Source organism: Saccopteryx bilineata, chromosome 5, assembly GCF_036850765.1.
Source record: "Saccopteryx bilineata isolate mSacBil1 chromosome 5, mSacBil1_pri_phased_curated, whole genome shotgun sequence".
In the NCBI taxonomy this organism is placed as follows: domain Eukaryota; kingdom Metazoa; phylum Chordata; class Mammalia; order Chiroptera; family Emballonuridae; genus Saccopteryx; species Saccopteryx bilineata.
In genome coordinates this window covers 243,491,761-243,511,752 of record NC_089494.1, presented here as the reverse complement: position 1 = coordinate 243,511,752, position 19,992 = coordinate 243,491,761, and positions in this window count along the sequence as shown.

Here is a 19,992-nt window from a genome sequence, read left to right as displayed (position 1 = left end):
CATCGTCCTTTGCTACTGTTAATCTCCGTCTTCTCCCCCTCTTTCTTTTTGTTGTTGTCACAGTTTAAATTTGGTTTTATTGTGTTCTTCTTGGAGCTTTTACTTGTGGCTCTGTTTTTTTTTTGTTCTTTGTATCTGATTGGAGAACCCCCGTTAGTAATTCCTGGAGTGGGGGTTTTCTGATGATAAATTCCCTCATCTTTTCTGTATCTGTGAATGTTTTTATTTCTCCTTCTTATTTGAAGGATAGCTTTGATGGGTATAGTATTCGTGGCTGAAAGTTCCTCTCTTTCAGGACTTTAAATATTGGGGTCCACTCTCTTCTAGCTTGTAGAGTTTCTGCTGAGAAATCTGATGATAATCTAATGGGCCTTCCTTTATATGTTGTATTCTTCTTTTCCCTGGCTGCCTTGAGAATTTTTTCTTTGCTGTTGGTTTGTGTCAATTTCATTATGATATGCCTTGGAGTAGGTTTGTTGGGGTTAAGAAAACTTGGAGTTCTGTTTGCTTCTTGAACTTGAGGCTTTAGTTCTTTCCACAGGCTTGGGAAGTTCTCATCAATTATTTGTTTAAGTATGTTCTCCATTCCATTTTCTCTCTCTTCTCCCTCTGATATACCTATTATTCTTATGTTATTCTTTTTGATGGAGTCAGATAATTCTTGTAGGGCTATCTCATTTTTTTTAATTTTTGAGTCTCTTTCTTCTTCTCTCTGTTGTGCCTCAAGTTGCTTGTCTTCTATTTCACTAATCCTCTCTTCTATCTGACCTGTTCTATTAGCTAAGCTTGTTACTTCGTTTTTCAGCTCGTGAATTGAGTTTTTCATCTCTGTTTGATTTGTTTTTATAGTTTCAATTTCCTTGGACATATATTCTTTGTGTTCATGGAGTTGTTTTCTGAGCTCCCTATATTGCCTTTCTGTGTTTTCTTGTATATCTCGGAGGATTTTTAGGATTTCTATCTTGAATTCTCTCATTTAGCTCCAAGGTTTCCAATATATTAAATTTTTTCTCCATAGATTTTTCCTCATCTAGCTGTGTTACCTCTCTTTCTTTTGTATCCATGATATTCGATTTTCTCTTCCTTAATGGCATCTGAGAGTGGTTTTGTTGATAGTATTAATGAGATTTAATAAAGAATAAAAAGTTAAAAAAAATAAAAAAATAACAAATCGAAAAGAGTTGTTTTTTTTAAAAAAAATTAATAATGAAATAAAGAAAAATAAAATAAAATAAAAATTTTTAAAAAAAGGAAATTATTCCCCCCCTCTTTTTTTCCTCTCCTCTCCTCTCCCCTCTTTCTTGAGAAAATCTTGTGGTGGACTGTGAGTTATAACAAACAATGCCTGTGATGGAGGGCCTGAATTGGGGAAAAGTAATAAAGGGGCGAAAAAGAGAGAAAGAAAAAAAAAAAAAGAAAAAAGAAAAAAAAAAGAGCGTATGGACCCACAAAAAGCAAATAAGGAAAAAATTTGGGTCAAGAATAAAATGATTTGCTTTTAGGTGTTGGTTTTCTAAGAGTTATGATGAGAGGAATAAGAGGAAAATGGAAAAATGGGGGGACAAATTAAAAACTTACTATTGTATTTAGTGGAACAAGAACTAGATAATATGGAGAGCCAGGGATGGGAGCACTGCTAGTGAGTTAAAAAGGTGAAGTAAAAACCCCCCAAAATGCCACAAACATAGGTTTGAGTCCCAGATAAGATAATTTGTTTGTTCTTGAGGTTTGAATGAGAGGAGATGTAAAGGAGAGAGGAAGAAACTAATATAGAGGGAGAAAAGAAAGAGAGAGAGAGAAAAAAAGAGGGAACCACTAAAAGAAGAAAAAAGAAAGGAGAGAGAGAGAGAGAGTTAAGGGTTTTGGAGTGCAACCCTCATAGAGAGAAAGGAAGAGAAGAGAAATGATAATGGGAGATGTAACACTTATGGGTAGTGTAGTTCAAGGAGAGGAGAGAGTAAGACCGGTAGAGAGTTAATCGGCCAAATTGGAGGAGGAAAAAAAAGTATCAAGAATGAAGATAAGAGAAACAAACGAACAAATATAATAAAATGGGATAGGTTATAAAGTCTGCAGATTATTCTTGATTTTGAGAGGTTATCTTCTTGCTTTTTCTTTTCTCTCCCTCTTCCTGGTCGGTGACTCTGTACCCCGGGTTCTGCCCCTGTGGCACGCTCAGGTAGAGGTTTGCAGTTGATAAGTCTCTATGGCAATGTCATGTATTGTGCTTTATTCTCGTTGGGAGTCGAGGCTCATTAGCATTTATAGGCTCCGACAGTGAGAGAGTCCGTGTTCCTGGAGCCTTTCTTCTAGTCTTTCCTTCCTCAATTAGTAGCCTGATAGTCCAGGTATGGGGTTGCTGCTGCCTCTGCCTGGATAGTAAGTGGCTCAAAGAGCTGGCAACTCCCCACTCTATTTCTACTCAGCACAGGGCTCTGGGTAAGGCTCAGTCAGTCAGAGCTGCTAGCATAATCAGGCGGGCTTTCCGCCCACTCGAAGACCTCTGGCTCTGCCACTCTATCCGGTAACACAAGCGGGCGCCCACTTCCGGGGCGCTTGGAGGAAACTCTCACTCACTGTCTGCAACCAGGATATCCGGCCAGCAGTCTCACGCTCTGAGTGAAACCCCCAACCGCAGGGAAAAGTTGCAGCGTTGGAATTGAGTCTCGCTCCGTCCCCGTGCGTGGCTTTTGCAAGGCGCTGGGGCGGCCCGAGATTCCGCTTTGGCCCACACAAAGGCCCCTGACTCTGCCCCTCTGTGCGATAACACGGGCGCGCACTGCCGAGGCACTCGGAGGAATCGCTCACTCCTTATCTGCGCGCGCAAACCAGGATATGAGGCCGGCCGTGGTTCCCTCTGAGTGAAACAGCCTCCAGCACGGAAAATCTCCACCGTTGGGATTAGTTCTCACTCCCTCCCGTGCGTGGCTTTCCCAGGGCGCTGGGGCTGCCCAGAGACTCTGCCCTCAGCCCACAGAAAGGCCTCTGACCCTGCCTCTCCGTGGGACAACACGGGCACCCACTTCCGCGGCTTAGGAAGAAATCTCTCTTCCACTAACTGCGCACCGACCAGGAGGCCGGGTAAAATGGCCGCTCCGCTTGTCTTTCTTTGTTTGGGTTTGGCGCGAGTGTTAGCTTGTATTGCCCGGGTTGCCACAGGATCAGATTTTCCTCGGCTTGGATCTCTGAGCCACAGCCTGGTTCGGCCGTTTTTGCTGCGGCGGCCTGGATCTATTCACCCCCTTTGCCCGCCTCAGTTTCTATATTCACAGTTACCAGAGAAAGCCGCCCTGTTTAGGTTAGTGAGGAAGGCGGAGCATTTCTTACTCCCTATTTCCTTCGGGGTTTGGTTATATATTTAGCCAATTTTTCACTCAATCATACCTTTGGGTGTATTGCGAAGAATCTGGAAGCTCCAAGTATAGGTTTTTCTGTTTCTGGTTGAAGATCTTGTTGAGTTTTGGGGGAGATTTATCGGTATCGCTTCCTACTCCGCCATTACTCTGACGTCATCCCCATATAAATTTTTTAATGAATCAAAAAACTGAAAAATCTAAGGAAAGTGTTAGAATAGCTCAAAGCCATGCATAGTAAGTTTTTATTTATTTATATTTTATCTCTGTGGGCCTTGAGGTAGTTTGTAACTCCTTAAATTATCTTTTTTTAAAAAAATCAGTGACAAAGCAGTACTCTAAGCTTGATAAAATGTAAGATATTCTTTTATTTTACAGTTATTTTAAAGACACTAATATATAATTTATGAATGCTGTAATAAAAACCAGAGAGACAAAGACTTTTTTGTTGACACTGTTTACATACACACAACATTAAGAAAACAACACTGATCCTCTGGGGAAGATGTCATTGTGTTCTCATTGGAATAGGTCATTAATTTATTTAAATGAAAGTATCATTTCAGAGGGACACACTAAGATGTGTATATACTTCACCAGTTTGCAGCTCATTTTCTGATATTTTCATCCAACTACCATTTGTCCTCCACTTTTAAAAGTTCGTGTTATGTTACTTTGTTTGTATGAAAGACCTACACTTGTTCCTGTCTTAGGGCCAAAAGGAATATGAAAATAAAAGGATTATTCTTTTTAAGAAAAAAAGGTGAAAATAGCATTTATTTTTCAGCTGCCTTCATAGAAGCTAGAGTGGTGCCACTAAGTTCCTTCAGTAGGTACCACACTCACCTGCAGCCATAGTTTTGAATGGAGTGTGAGCATTTGTACCTTCTCTTGGTTTATTTTGTGCATCTGTTTGCAAGTTGTGGCCTAACTTAAGGCATCAGGAACCCTTAGACAGCTTGTATGGGTATTGGGCATATAGTGTAAAACTGGACATAAGTAACATTTCCACTGTAGTTATGGAAATAAAGACATCATGTACTAAAGTTGCCTCTGTCCACTATTTGTGCCAAAGTTACTATCCGTTTTCTTAGTAGCAAATTGGTTTTTTCTAGTCAGCAACCAGTAATGGCTGGAATGGGTAATCCATTGCTAGAGCAGACTGTTGAGTGTACAAAGCATTGTATTAAGTTATCGTGCTCTTCTAAAGAAAACAGTAACTTTAATAAATGAAACTACATTGTACATACATGATTTTTACTTTCTGTAGGCTGTGTATTTACCAGGTCATTCCTGTTTTTACTATATGTTAGAGTTTTTAGATTTTAAGTGTTATTTGCTATGATTTTGTAAATTCTTTCTTGGATCTGAGAACACTTGAAAATTTTAATATAAATTAACAGTAATTGCTTCTTTGCTTTACACCATTTTGACTTGTGAAAGATTTCATGGGAAGAGTCTACTTTTCCGATAGTGGAAAACCTTGTGTATCTATATCAGTGAACAATAAAAATATAAGAGAAAAAAGTGGAGTAATAGCAAGCACTCACATGTCTTACTATGTGCTTTCCACTATTTTAAGATTTTTATGTACATTAATTAGTTGATCTTTACAGTAATCATAAAAAATGGGTGCTATAGTTATCTTCACTTACAGTTGAGAGAATTGAGGCATAAAGGCAGTTAATAAAGGACAGATTTAAATTTACCCCCACACAGACTATCTATAAAAGTAGTAACAGAGATAGATTACACAGTATGACATATATATCACACACACACACACACACACACTTTTGGCAGAGCCAATATCAGACACACTGATATAGAAATATCAGACACAATGATATAGAAATAATAGGTAAAAGCTGTTGAAAATTAAGGTTTCTTGGCAATATATTTATAAGTACATAAGTATATTATTTCCATGTTGATTTGATTATCCACAAGTCATAATAATCACAGATTAATTTGGTAATCACCCAACATGTTTCTTTAGTAAGTTTCCTAAGACACACTCTACCCATTTCAGACTTGTTCTTTAATACCATTTTATTTTTTGTGTCTGTTGTGCTTGCATACTGTGTGTGTGTGTTTATGTGTGTGTGTGTGTGTGTGTGTGTGTGTGTGTGTGTGTGTCTGTCAGAGAGAAGGAAGTAGGAAGGGAAGATGGCAGTTTCAGCTCTCAGATGTGATTATCTTTGGAAAGTTTAAAGTATGATGGTTTATTGCAATATTTTCCTCTAATTCTAGGTCTGGGGTATTCGGGGGATTTTCGAGTTTAGACTGACACCAAGAAGGCTGCTACCGTTATCATACCGAACAGATGCTGCCAGCTCTTAAGCTCCAGATATTTCTGTAGAAGCTCTTCTAACTCTTTTAAGAGTTTGCTCAGAAAAGCAAAAGGTAGGATCAGGCTCCAGCAAAGCTGCCTGTGGTATTCTATCCTGCAAGGTGACAGATTTCCTCAGGATGAAACTTTCTAAGTATAAGCCAGCACAGGAAGAGTTCTTCATTGTTTCTTTCTAAACTTTGTTTACACTAACTTTTAATTCATTTTGCTTAACTGGAATTTTATTAAGGCTGTCAGGAGCAGACCGCATGCTGGGAGTTGTATGTAACGAAAAACATTAATCCAGACTAAGTAACAGCTGGAAAGAAACTCTGGGACCTCCCCCACATCCCTCACTGAGACCTAGACAATGGGTGAGTTATTTGACTGAGTAACAGTAACAGCTGCCAAGTATGTCGTTTTTTGGGGTTTTGTTTTGTTTTGTTTTTTAAAATCAACTTTGAAACTTTCAGAATTTAAATGAGCAGGCTTTGGAGAGCACATTGGGGGTAAAAAAAAAAGATACTCAAGAATACTCTTTGCCACATGAAACCTAGTATATCTGGAAATTTGATGGTTTATCATTCATATTATTATACTATAATTAGATTTAAAATATTTCAATTGAGATAAATATTACCTTAATATGTAGGCCTAATACCAGTTTCCATACCACAAATGAACAATTAATAATCATTGATAAGTCAAATAATATATATTATATATAATCAACATGTCTCTTCCAAATGATCTACTGTCTTTTCCAAATAATTTATTATAAACAAAAAATTTACAAGCACATCTGAGAATACAGCCCATCATGAGGGAAAAGCCCTAATTTTTAAATTGAGGCATTTACTATTTTAAAATTAAAGTCAACATTTTTATTTAGAATAAGATATGTTTTCAAAAAGAATATAGAATACAGTACCTAATGTGGAGTCAGCTTTTCTCTTTAATTTTTAAATACTACAATGTCACATCATTTATCAAGTTGTTGGTATTACTCTACCTCAGGTATTTATTAACTGGAAAGAAGTCATTATTATCATTGTTATTAGTCAAATTCTTATACTATGCTAATTGCCACAAATAAAACACAGAAATATTGAAGAAACTTATCCAATGCAGTCTTGCCAATCAGAAATCTTTTTAAAATTACTAACATAGAATTTTTTTTATGTTTTACAGAGTTTCTTTCATGTCTCTTTTCTTAGTATACACATATTGTGTGGGATGCAAATTAAAGCAATTTTTTTTTTGTAACATGCACAGTAATTAAGTTTGCCTGGAGTTACTCTTAACTGCAGAGTGAATACATTTTTAGGGGCATAGCAAAGTTTAATATCTTTGTCTGGTTTTTTTTTATTTTTATCTACCTAGGAAATGGATAATCTCACAACTAAATGGAGAAGATACTATGTGGAGAGCACATAATATATATTTGCATAATTTATACTTTACTGTTTTATAAAGAACATAACAGAAATAATCTTTTTTCACTTTTTTCTACTTTATGTCAATAGCAAAATCTGGATATAAAGCTTTGGAGGGATTCAAACTATGGTATTAACCATTTGTTTGATTGTATAAATTCTGAATTTTAGAGAAAAAATGATTTTTAATTTATCTTTTTGTTTTCTAATTAAGTTATAATTAGGACAATTTCTTCACTTTCTTTTGTGACAGAGACAGAGAGAGGGACAGATAGGGGCAGACAGACAGGAAGAGAGAGAGATGAGAAGCATCAATTTTTTGTTGTAGCACCTTAATTTCTGATTGATTGCTTTTTCATATGTGCCTTGATTGGGGGCTATAGCAGACCGTGTGACCCCTTACTCAAGCCAGAGACCTTGGGCTCAAGCTGTTGAACCTTGCTCAAACCAGATGAGCCCGCGCTCAAGCTGGCGACCTTCGGGTTTTGAACCTGGGTCCTCTGCATCCCAGTCTGATGCTCTATCACTGCTTCCCCAACTGGTTAGTCTTCTTCACTTTTAAAGGCATGCTTAACAGTGTTTTGAGATGATGCTTTGTGAAAGTAGATACTATTGTATAAATTGCTCTTCTGTTGAGGGCCTGACCAGTGTTAGCACAGTGAGTGAAAGTGTCGACCTGGAATGCTGAGGTGGCCAGTTTGAAACCCCAGGCTTGCCTGGCCAAGGCACATATGAGAGTTGATGCTTCCTGCTCCTCCCCCTTCTCTCTCTCTCTCTGTCTCCTCTCTCTAAAAAATGAATAAATAAAATCTAAAAAAAAATCTACTATTCTGTTGAAATAGATGATTCAGAAAGATGAAAGATGGTGGTGATTTTAAAATTATATGATCTTTTGCTTTTGCACACAGAGATAGAAAAGTCTCCTTGGGACAGAGCTTTGACACAAGAGAATATAACTTAACAGACAAAATTGCAAGGGCATTTGAAGTGGACGTTCTGCTTTTGAAATAGCCAATAGGAGTATAGAATGGAGGAGTTCTTTTGTACAGGTAATTTTTGGTGTGTCCACAAGTGTTATTTGTTTTATGAGCAGTCTATACCAGTTAAAATTTAAAACAAATGTGAAGTTACACCAAGAAATAAACCCTTTTAAACTATTAGTGTTATCTTGACTTTAAAGGGTAATTAGTTTCACAAAAATTATATTCTAAGTAATCTATTGAACCCTGACCTGTTAGAGAGTAGCAACACAAAAATGGTAGGTCTTAAGTCAAAATTTGACTATTCAAATCACCGGGAGCACAGATTCTAATATTATGAAAACATTTTTGTAACATCAGACCTTTTGAAACACCTTTCACAGTACAGCTCACATTTAGTTCCAAGGAGGTTAGCTCCTCAAGGGGAGCCAGTTCTTCCTATCCCTAATTAGCATATTTTATTAAGACCCTTAGGAGACTTTATTTTGGTTTCGTAGGTCTTAATAATAAGCACCTTGCCCTTGAGAGAGTGCACAAATAACCCTGGAAGCAAAACTAAACACAGTCACACACCCGTAAAAGACATTTCAGTCTCCCGCCCACGTACCTCCGGAGTTTCTGTTCCACAGATCCAATGGCCTGGTCCATATCCTCAGACATCTTTCTCTCACTTCCTTTGTATTTGCAAGTTTCAGAACTAAAACTAAATTTGACCTTAACCTCTAAATATTTACCAGCTTCTTTCTTTCTTCCATATTTTAATCAAAAGCATTACTATCCACTGGTGTTCAAACTTGAAACCTAAGATTCATTCCTGATCCCTCATTATTGCGCTGTTCCACCAACACTGTGAATGAGTACTCAAAAATCTCTCTCCAATCCTTGTACTTCCTTCCATTTCTATGTCAATACACAAGCCCAGGACCTTATCATTTGGAGCTTGTATTAAACATTTTATAACTACTGAATAGTTTCCAAGAATCCACAAGACCTTCACACCACTGCATATACAGACAACACATTCTTCTCCATTAATTCAAACTTCAGAATGGTGCTATATGGATATTTTAAATATAGATAAAAATTGCTCATATAGCTGTTTAAATTATATTCATATTTTTATTTGCTCTTAGAAATATGTAAACTTTATGAAGCCTAAGACTATATCTCAATATAGAACTCTTTGCATATAGTAAGACTTCTATAAAATTTTCTCCCCCGCCCCATGAATGTTTGGGTATTATATCTCTCACATGTATTTAGTTACACTTAGCCAGAAACTGCTTTTCTGTAGAATTCCATTGTACATTCTCCTTTATATCCTTTTAGTCTTCCTCAGTTCATTCTGTTACTGAACAATTAAGCCAAAATGGTTAACTGAAAAGGAAAAAATGTTTTGATTATAAGCAGAACATTATTATTATTATTATTATTATTATTATTTTTGTATTTTTCTGAAGCTAGAAACGGTGAGAGACAGTCAGAGAGACACCCGCATGCACCCGACCGGGATCCACCCAGCATGCCCACCAGGGGGTGATGCTCTGCCCACCAGGGGGCGATGCTCTGCCCCTTCGGGGCGTCGCTCTGCCGCGACTAGAGCCACTCTAGCGCCTGGGGCAGAGGCCAAGGAGCCATCCCCAGCGCCCGGGCCATCTTTGCTCCAATGGAGCCTCGGCTGTGGGAGGGGAAGAGAGAGACAGAGAGGAAGGAGAGGGGGAGGGGTGGAGAAGCAGATGGGCGCCTCTCCTGTGTGCCCTGGCTGGGAATCGAACCCGGGACTTCTGCACGCCAGGCCGACGCTCTACCACTGAGCCAACCGGCCAGGGACAGAACATTATTTTTGAAAGTATGTGTGATAAACTTTGAAAGTTTATTTACTTATCTAAATAATACTAAATACAGATGTCATTTTTGGAAATTAAGAATTATTTAATAGTCATTTCCTTTTTCCAGAAAGAATTACTCTCATTTCTCCTTATATATTGGAATTAGAAAGACAAATGAGTGTTGAGATATACTCTTCTGTAAGGAGAATTCACGATGGCCGGCACAACCTGCTAGCACCATCTTCACATTACCTTTTTTGTCTTTCTCTAATGGGTATCACTTTTCAGACATCTTTACTAGGTGTTATAAGTTGAATATAGCTTTTAGAATTTCTGAAGAAAAGTTTTAGTGCTAAAAAGAAAATCCATAAAAGCTGTGTACACACACTTTGTGATTTCTATTATTATGATGAAGAAATCGTACACACTTAGAAAAACAAATGTATCAAGTTTATACTGCCAAGTCTTATATTGTAAAATATCATTTTAGTACATTTATTTATTTATTTTTTATATTTTTACAGAGACAGAGAGAGGAATAGTCAGGGACAGACAGACAGACAGGGACAGAGAGAGATGAGAAGCATCAATCATCAGTTTTTCCTTGTGACACCTTAGTTGTTCATTGATTGCTTTCTTATATATATGTGCCTTGACCGTGAGCCTTCAGCAGAACGAGTAAGCCCTTGCTCGAGCCAGTGACCTTGGGTCCAAGCTGGTGAGCTTTTGCTCAAATCAGATGAGCCCACACTCAAGCTGGCGACCTCGAGGTCTCGAACCTGGGTCCTCAGCATCCCAGTCTGACGCTCTATCCACTGTGCCACTGCCTGGTCAGGCGATACATTTATTTTTAATTTCTTCTATTAGCTTAACATAAACTAAGTTTTAAAATCAACTAGCAAATAACTTCTAAGTTTCTTGTTTACTTCTAGTCCTGGCTAGAATGTAATGTTCACTTCGACAATATTTTCTTTGTTTCAGATTCACTGATGTATCCCAAAGACCTAGCAGGTGCTTCATAAATATTTCTGGAATAAAAATGTAACTGACATTCAACCCTTAAAAGAACAAGCATTCTCCTCCTACTTGGCAGTCCTTTGTATATTTTTTCAAATTTCTTTTAAAAATTAAATTGTAAATTTAAAACAAAGAAAAGAAAAAGCTTTCTGTTCTCAAAATTTCTATTTTTTATGTTATTTTAACATTTTTACAAGCATTGTATGATATTCAAAATGCATTTGGATAATTTTAATAAAATATATAATAAAGACTATATTTATCAAACTTGATTGAATTTTGTTATTATTAAATGATATGATATCATATATATATGTACCTTTCATAAATGGCTAAGAAGTAACATGAATGTACAAAATGAATCAAATCATTAATAAATTATTTATTTAAAAAATTTTATTTGGAAATACAATACAATCTAAAGAGTAGTAATCAATAGCTGATAAACTTTAAAGGATAATCATGGACTTATTCCAATATACCAGTTCAATAATGTCCATTCTGTTGACTTCACTTTTTAAGTTTTAGCTCTCTTCCTATCTTTATGCATTATCGACATGACTTAATTTTATAAAATGATTCTCTTCCTCTCACCTTCTTAGCCTTGCATTTCATTTCATGCCTATAGAAAAGTCTCAAATTGAACCCCATCCACCAGCTTTCTTAAACCATGTATCAGGATTCCTGGGTAGTTTTGAAATATACATAAACTTGAAGACTGTAGCCAGTAAATTCACAGTGAACAATCTAAATTGGCACTCAGTGCCACCTACTAATCATCATATATTTCCTTGACCAACTATGTTTTTTCCTTTCAAGTACCTATTGGTAATGGTCTCCTTTCTACTGTCCTTTATCATTGCTGTCATGAGATGGCTTCAACAACTCTCTCATCTTCAAACCATGCTGTAACTCATCTTTCCTCTCGGGGGGAGAGTGACTCTCCTTCTTTATAAGCCTATTTCCTTCACTTCACCAATGCCTCTAATTCAGGTTTCCTACACCTTGGCATTATTGGCATTTTGTTATGGGCAGCTGTCCTGTCATTTTAACTTTGGCAGCATCCTTGACCTTTGCTCATTAAATGCCACTGACATACCATCCCCAGTTGGTTGTAACAATCAAAAGTTTTTTTTTTTATATATGGAGGCTAAATCACCAGTTGAGAAGCATTCTAATGAAAATCATTCTGGACATATAGAATTCAGATATTTTGCCTTATATATTAATAAATCTTTGGGATCTCCCCATTCTTCTCAGCTTCTTTGCTGTAGCATGTAAGTATGCCCAATTTTCTCTCATCTAACACCAAACTCTTTCAACTCCATATTTTTGTTTACTTTACAAATGTTAATTTATCTATGATATGATTTTGAAAAAGTTCCCTTGAAAGTTAAACTTTTTGAATCATTGTTTAAGTTGAGTTTTATTCCATTTCTCCCCAGCTGCATTCTTATAGCCATCCGATAAGTCCTTAGAAAATAATCTTCTTGTTACTTTATGTAATGATTACTTTTTAAACCTTAATATTGGAAGTATTGATTACTCACTGATTCTGAGAACAATCTCTCTTTGCCCCAGTATCTTCTCAGTCTCAAATTTAGGGTCTTCATTCTGTTTCCTTCATATAAATTTGGTGTTGTTATTGGCTCCTGATAGATGATCTAGTTTTGTTTTCTTCCTCACATTACAAGCCTACCCTACAGTTTAGGCTCTTAGACTCTTACCTTCAGCAGAAGACTCTCCTCTGAAATTAATACATCTATTTCTAATGTTTTCTGATTGGTTAATAACTTTAGCATGGTTTATATCTTCCATAAAGTTTTATTTAAAAGATATGTATTGTAATCAATGGAAGTGTTACACAGCACACTTCAAATAAATTTTGACATTATCACCACCACCATAAGCAGCAGCAACATCAACATTATAAACATAAACATAATAATAGCAAAACCTCTGCCCAGACACCTTAAATATATATTTAACTCAGCAGAGTTAAGATAAAATTCTCCTCATGTTCCTCTTATGCTTCAGGCATCATACTTCCCTTGCTGGAGTCTAAACTAAGATCCATCTTCATTCTCATTCTTCACAGTCAGCCATTCAACAGAATCTTAACTGTTTTTATTAATAATCACCAGCTCTACCACCATATTCTATATGTCATCTCAGTATTTGTAGGTGGTATTTGATAATATTTCAACTCAAATACTGTGTCATCCATTCCTATCACTTTTTTTCTAATCTGTGTAATCTTCTGAAACCATAAATCTGATTATCATTCCTGGACTTTAAATTACATTTTATCTTTCTATATACTTTGTCTTTGCATAATTCAGAAGATATCTCAAAAACTAATTCCTATCTTATCTTCCACATCTTGTTTCCTCTGTCTGGGACTACTGGCATTCTCTGTTCAAAAAATTTGAACATGTTGGTTTAAATCTAGGTCCAGATTCTTACCGGTATAGAAAGTGGAATGTGGGAAGGATTTAAAATCTTCATGTTTGTAGTGGTAAGAATGCTAAGAATCTTTCTAAAAATGGTAAACTCCACCAAATCTAAGCTTAAAATTTATTTCTAGAATGGCTTTTCTTATGCTTTAGAATGGATTGTTTAATCTTACTATGACAATTTTTCACTTTTTATTTCCCATTTACATTATAGGTTTAATGTCTGTCTTCTTCCCCACCCTCCCTTGATTCCAAGCAGATATTACATAAATTTTATTCACAATGTATTCTCAGTGTTTATCAGTGACCAACAAAGTATTATATGATCATACACATTTTGAATACATGAGTGAACAGGCAAATGGATGAATGGATAAATAAAAACTGATATTAAAATTTATTCATATTTCTGTCTGTACTCCTGAGCATAGTTACAGAAATTTATCTACAAGAAGTTTATCATGTTAATTCATTTACTTTCCCTTTATGATAAACATAGAAAATGTTTTTATTTATTTAAAAATCATGTATTGAGCAAGTATTAAGAGAATGAGGATAAGACAGATAAAATGCTTTAGTTAATAACATTAACTAATATTTATTGAATAATTAGTGCATTCCAGGCTGTGTTCAATACTTAGAGATTATATAATTTAATTCTTTTTTTTTTTTTTTTTTTTTTTTGTATTTTTCTGAAGCTAGAAACGGGGAGAGACAGACAGACTCCCGCATGCACCCGACTGGGATCCACCCAGCATGCCCACCAGGGGCGACGCTCTGCCCACCAGGGGGCGATGCTCTGCCCCTCCGGGGCGTCGCTCTGTCACGACCAGAGCCACTCTAGCGCCTGGGGCAGAGGCCAAGGAGCCATTCCCAGCGCCCGGGCCATCTTTGCTCCAATGGAGCCTCGGCTGCGGGAGGGGAAGAGAGAGAGAGGAAGGAGAGGGAGAGGGGTGGAGAAGCAGATGGGCGCCTCTCCTGTGTGCCCTGGCTGGGAATCGAACCCGGGACTTCTGCACGCCAGGCCGACGCTCTACCACTGAGCCAACCGGCCAGGGCCTAATTTAATTCTTAAAATAAGCCTATGATAAACATATTATCAATATCACATTATTTAGGAGAAAAAAAAAGTACGGAAAATTTACATAAAAGGCCAAGAGCCTGACCTGTGGTGGAGCAGTGGATAAAGCGTTGACCTGGAAATGCTGAGGTTGCTGGTTCGAAACCCTGGGCTTGCCTGGTCAAGGCACATATGGGAGTTGATGCTTCCAGCTCCTCCCCTCGTCTCTCTCTGTCTCTCCTCTCTCTCTCTCTCTCTTTCTCTGTCTCTCCCTCTCCTCTCTAAAATGAATAAATAAGAAATAAAAAAAAATTAAAAAAAAAGGCCAAGATTATGCAACTAATATGTGACAGATCCAGAATTTGAAACAATTGATATGTTTTTAGACACCTGATTTTTGCCACAATGCTCTTGCATGTATATTAACCTTTAAATTTTGGGTTACATTGGTGATTATTTATCTGTATATAAAATATTATTTAAAAATTAACTTTTGTTCTTTCCCTTGCTTTATGAATGAGAAGAAAAATATTACAATAACAGATTATTAATGAGCAAAAGAGCTATTCATTGTACTTTTTTAATAATTATATTTAAAAGTCTACCAAACAAAAAATATTTAAGCATTTTTAATGTAAATGCACTAGTCTAAATTAATTGTTCTAATAGAAGGAATTTTCTATTAAAGAGCATCTTTAGTCAAAAGAAATTTAATAATATGTGTGTACCTTTAAGAAAGATAATATTGATTGAAAATTTTCTTCATAATTTAAGTAATTTGATGAATTTGCATATCTGAATTTTAATTTGGAAAACAATTTTAAAGTTTTAGATCCCTTTGTAAAATAAATATAGAGCAGTTTTCAAATGCTCAAATAATTTTATATTGTCTCTGATGTAAATTGCATGAAATTTTTGTATTTATATGGTGTACATACATAATACAACACTTAATGTAGTTATTAAGATTTTAAAACAAATGCATAAATTTTTAAATTTCCCCATATATGTATATGTTAAGGAAACATAATCCACATAGAAAACTTAATCATTGTTTATTTAATTATAGTACTTTACTTGAAATTAGTATTTTGGATTTGTGTTTTTGCTAGTTCATTTGAATTCACAGCAATTGTTTGGATTCTTTCTTTCTTCTGAGCAAATTAAGATAAATGGAGTCAAGAACATTTACTTATGTTAAACTCATAAGACTTATTAGAAAATACAGAGGTAATAGTTCACAGGCATTCTGTTTTCAGTCCTTTGCTTCATTGACTCATAGAAACTTTTTTTTAATCTTTTAAAATATGTAGACATAAGTTTTTTACTATGATACCAAACTTTATTTTGATAGATCTACCAAATTAGACTCATGTTATAAAAAAAATCCAATAATGTGCATAATGAATTCTTTTCATTCTCTGTGCACCTGTTCTCTCTCATTATATCTGAAATTTTGGGATTACTCCAAAGTGCTCTGTAATGACTTTTTGTAAGCAAGACAAGTAGAAGAAATTCTTCAAGGACAGAGTAAATTGGAATTTGAGACTGTGCTAAATAACTAGGTAAGAGGGAAATGCTAAAAACATATAGATCATGAGGCATATGCTATTGGGAAGTAGGAAGATTTTTGGGATAAAGAGTTATGCCCCCACTAATGAAGGTAAAAGAGTAAATACAGTCTTAGTTATTTGAGTATTAGTTCATATTTCCAACTAACAGATTTTCCTATGTGAATTTTGGAAAAACATTTTGGAATTATGTTAAAGACACATAATCTTTTACATCTTTGAAGATATCTTTAAGGGTAATTATTTCATGTTTGTAACTGCCATGTATGTAAAAATACATAGATTTATTGCACTTTCTAGACTTATTTTAATTGCAATTAAAATTTTTCCTATTGTGTTAAGCACTTAACCTTATCAGTATTTCAATTTTATTCAAGTATGACATAATTTAACCATAGCTGATTTCTTTATAAAATTAAATTATTGAAGGAAACTAAGGCTATATTGAAGAAACTAACTAAATCCTTCTATCTAAAATAATGAAGTACTCGGTAAGCTATAAATAGTCATCTTTACTATTTCTATTAACTTTGATATATATATATATGTATATATATACACACATATATATATATATATATATATATATATGATTGGTCCTTTAGTATGTTGCCTCTTTTTAATGAATCAAAAATTCTAACTCTCATCATCCAAATTATCCCATACTAATATATATATATATATATATATATATATATATATATATATATGGAGAGAGAGAGAGAGAGAGAGAGAAAATTTTAATAGTTCACATTTCTGTCAGGAATTCTGGGTTAATTAAGGTAGAGAAAAAGCACATATAGAATTTAATTACTACTAATTCAACTCTTCTTCAGAAGACCATTAAATAAAAATTAAGCCAAAAGCATAGCAGACAGAGCTCAGGCAGGAAACAAGAGGAGTCTCAAAAGATACATTTGGGAGTAGAAGAGCTTTTTTTCCTTCCTTCCTTTTTTCCTCCCTTCTTTTCTTCCTTCCTTTTTTTCTCCCTTCTTTCCTTCCTTCCTTCCTTCTTACTTTCTTTCCTTCCTTCTTCCTTCTTTTTTTCATTTCTCCCTCTTTTTCAAAAGAACATTGTGAACCTATTTTAAAATAGTGCCATTCCAAAAATATCATTGTCAGTTTCTGGATTAATGAACCAAATTGTAGGAAATTAATTGCATATTAATATTCAGTAGGCTTGACCCACAAATGAAAGTGATTTCAGTTTACAATGGTCTACAATAATAGTCACATAAAAAGCTTCAGACTATCTTTGGCTTAATTTAAGCTTCATTTTCTCTTGTTATGGTCTCTTCTATTTTCTTTTTGTTGTACCACTATTATTATACTAATATTATACTATTAATCATAATACTCTAAGGAAGTTGACTTTCAACAAAGCTTATATATGCTTCAATAAGTGCTAATAAAATAATAATAACTAATATTTATTGAGCATTTATGTTATATTAAACACTGTATCAAGCACATTAAGTGAAATATTTCTTCAACTACTTAATAAAAAGTTTTTAAAAGGAAAAGGAGAAACAATTCTTTTGATGTTAATAAAAGAAAATGTAGTAGAAGGTTCATTTTTTCTAATTCAAATTTTTTTGTTAATTAATTTTTTATTCATTGATTTTATAGACTGACAGAGAGAAAAACATCAATTTTATATTCCATTCATTTATGCATATTTTGGTTGACTCTTCTTTTTATCCTGACAATGAACCCACATTCTTGGCATATGGAGGAAAATTCTAACTAACTGAGCTACCCAGCCAGGGCCTCAAGATTTTTCTGAGATTATGTTGCCACCTGTCCTCATCTTTAGTATTAAGTACTACACATTTTTTTCTTCTAACTAAATACTATGGGTTGATAATTTTTACACTATAATGGATAGAAATGTGCTACTCCAGAATATGTCAATAGCTCTCTTTGAAAATCCACTATCTTTGTTTAATGTCAGCATTTTAGGAGACTATTCAGTTTTTACAGTGACAATAATTTTAGGAAAAAAATAAATGACCTCAAAAATAAGCTGTCGAGACTGACCAAATGATGCACAGTGGATAAAGCATCGGATTGGGATGCGAAGGACCCAGGTTCGAAACCCCAAGGTCGCTAGTTTGAGCGTGGGCTCATCTGGTTTGAGCAAATCTAACCAGCCTGAGCAAAAGGTTGCTGGCTTGAGCAAGGGGTCACTCGGTCTGCTGTAGCCCCCTCCAGGTAAAGGCACATATAAGAAATCAATCAATAAACAACTAAGCTGTCGCAGTGAAGTATTGATGCTTCTCATCTCTGTCCCTTCCTGTCAATCTGTCCCTATCTGTCCCCCTCTTTGTCACAAAAAAAGGAAAAAAAATAAGCTGCCAAATTTACACTCAACAAGTCTAATCTGAGTTTGTTTCCATTTTTAAATGAGAGGAAAAAAAACAACTTTCTCTGGTATTATCAAATGTGTATGTGCCAAGATATGAAGACTTAATGCAAATACTTTGTTCTGTTGGCCATCCTGTTTAGTAGTAAGTTGGAAATTGTTGTTTGGGGGTGGAAGTGACCAGAATTTGTACCCTTCAGGTGAATTAAGAATGTGTGCTCTTGGATCAGAAAGACCTGTGATCAAATGAAGGCTTTAAAATTTATACACTCTGAAAGCTTAAGTAAATCTCTCAGATCTTTCTAACCTCAGCATCTACAATTGAAATCTTCAGAACAGTTTCAGTAGACATGAGCACATAAACTTGATTGTTGTGGACTCAAGAAAAGATAGGATGTGAAGATTGAAAGCAGTGAGAATAGGCAAAACTTTCAGGGACTTTTCCAATAATGGAAGTAGAAAAATGTAGTAGCATTTGGAAGAGTTATGAGACAATATAACTGAGTAATTAGGTAACATCTTTAGAATCTTAATGATTCCATAAACCTAATACAAAGTTAATAAAGTCAGGAGTAAAGTACTAAGATATTAAACAAGATTTGCATTGACTTGAAGAATCATTGAGATAGGTTCATGAATTATATTTTCTTAGTTCCCATCAGCAGCATATGATCATTTCACTTTCTAGTTTATTCTTAATTTGTTTTGTCTGGGAAAGAATCATAAATTTTGATCTCCATACATCTTTTTAAAACTATTGTTATGCTTGACAACCGAACCAAGCTTTTCCTCACGCAGTAGAGTAACTAAATATAAGACAAGATAGAAGATGTTAGTTGGATATTATTGCTCTGTGAGGATCAGGATTTTTACTGGTTTAGCGATCTGTCCTGGAGCTTAATAGACATTTTATAAATTAATTTGAAAACAAAATTTAGAAGTATTTATGTACTCTCGATCTTAAAAGTCTCTTATGAGGTGTTAAAACAGTGGCTATTAAACATGGTTATGTTCAAAATCTACTATTTTAACTCAAACTCCACTGGTTTAGCAGAGAGATATTCAGGTTTATCTGAAGGTCAGTCTTCCTCCACCCCAACCCTGCCACCCCTGAAAAGGTCAAACAAAGGTGTATTTTGTATTTGTTTTAGTAAGTTTGATATTGTTGCCTTTTTATTTGTGTGTGTGTGTGTGTGTGTGTGTATTTTTCTGAAGTGAGAAGCGGGGAGGCAGAGACACAGACTCCCTCATGCACCCAACCGGGATTCACCTAGCAAGCTCAGTAGGGGGCGATGTTCTGCACATCTGGGGTATTGCTCCATTGCAGCTGGATTCCATTCTAGCACCTGAGGTGGAGGTCATGGAGCCATCCTCAGCACCTAGGCCAACTTTGCTACAGTGAAGCCTTGGCTATGGGAGGGAAAGAGAGAAAAAAGAGAGGGGAAAGGGTAGAGAAGCAGATGAGCACCTCTCCTGTGTGCCCTGGCTGGGAATCAAACCCAGGACTTCCACATGCCCAGCGACGCTCTATCACTGAGCCAACCGACCAGGGCCTATTGTTGCCTTTTTGTTGATTAGTTAATTTCATTTCAT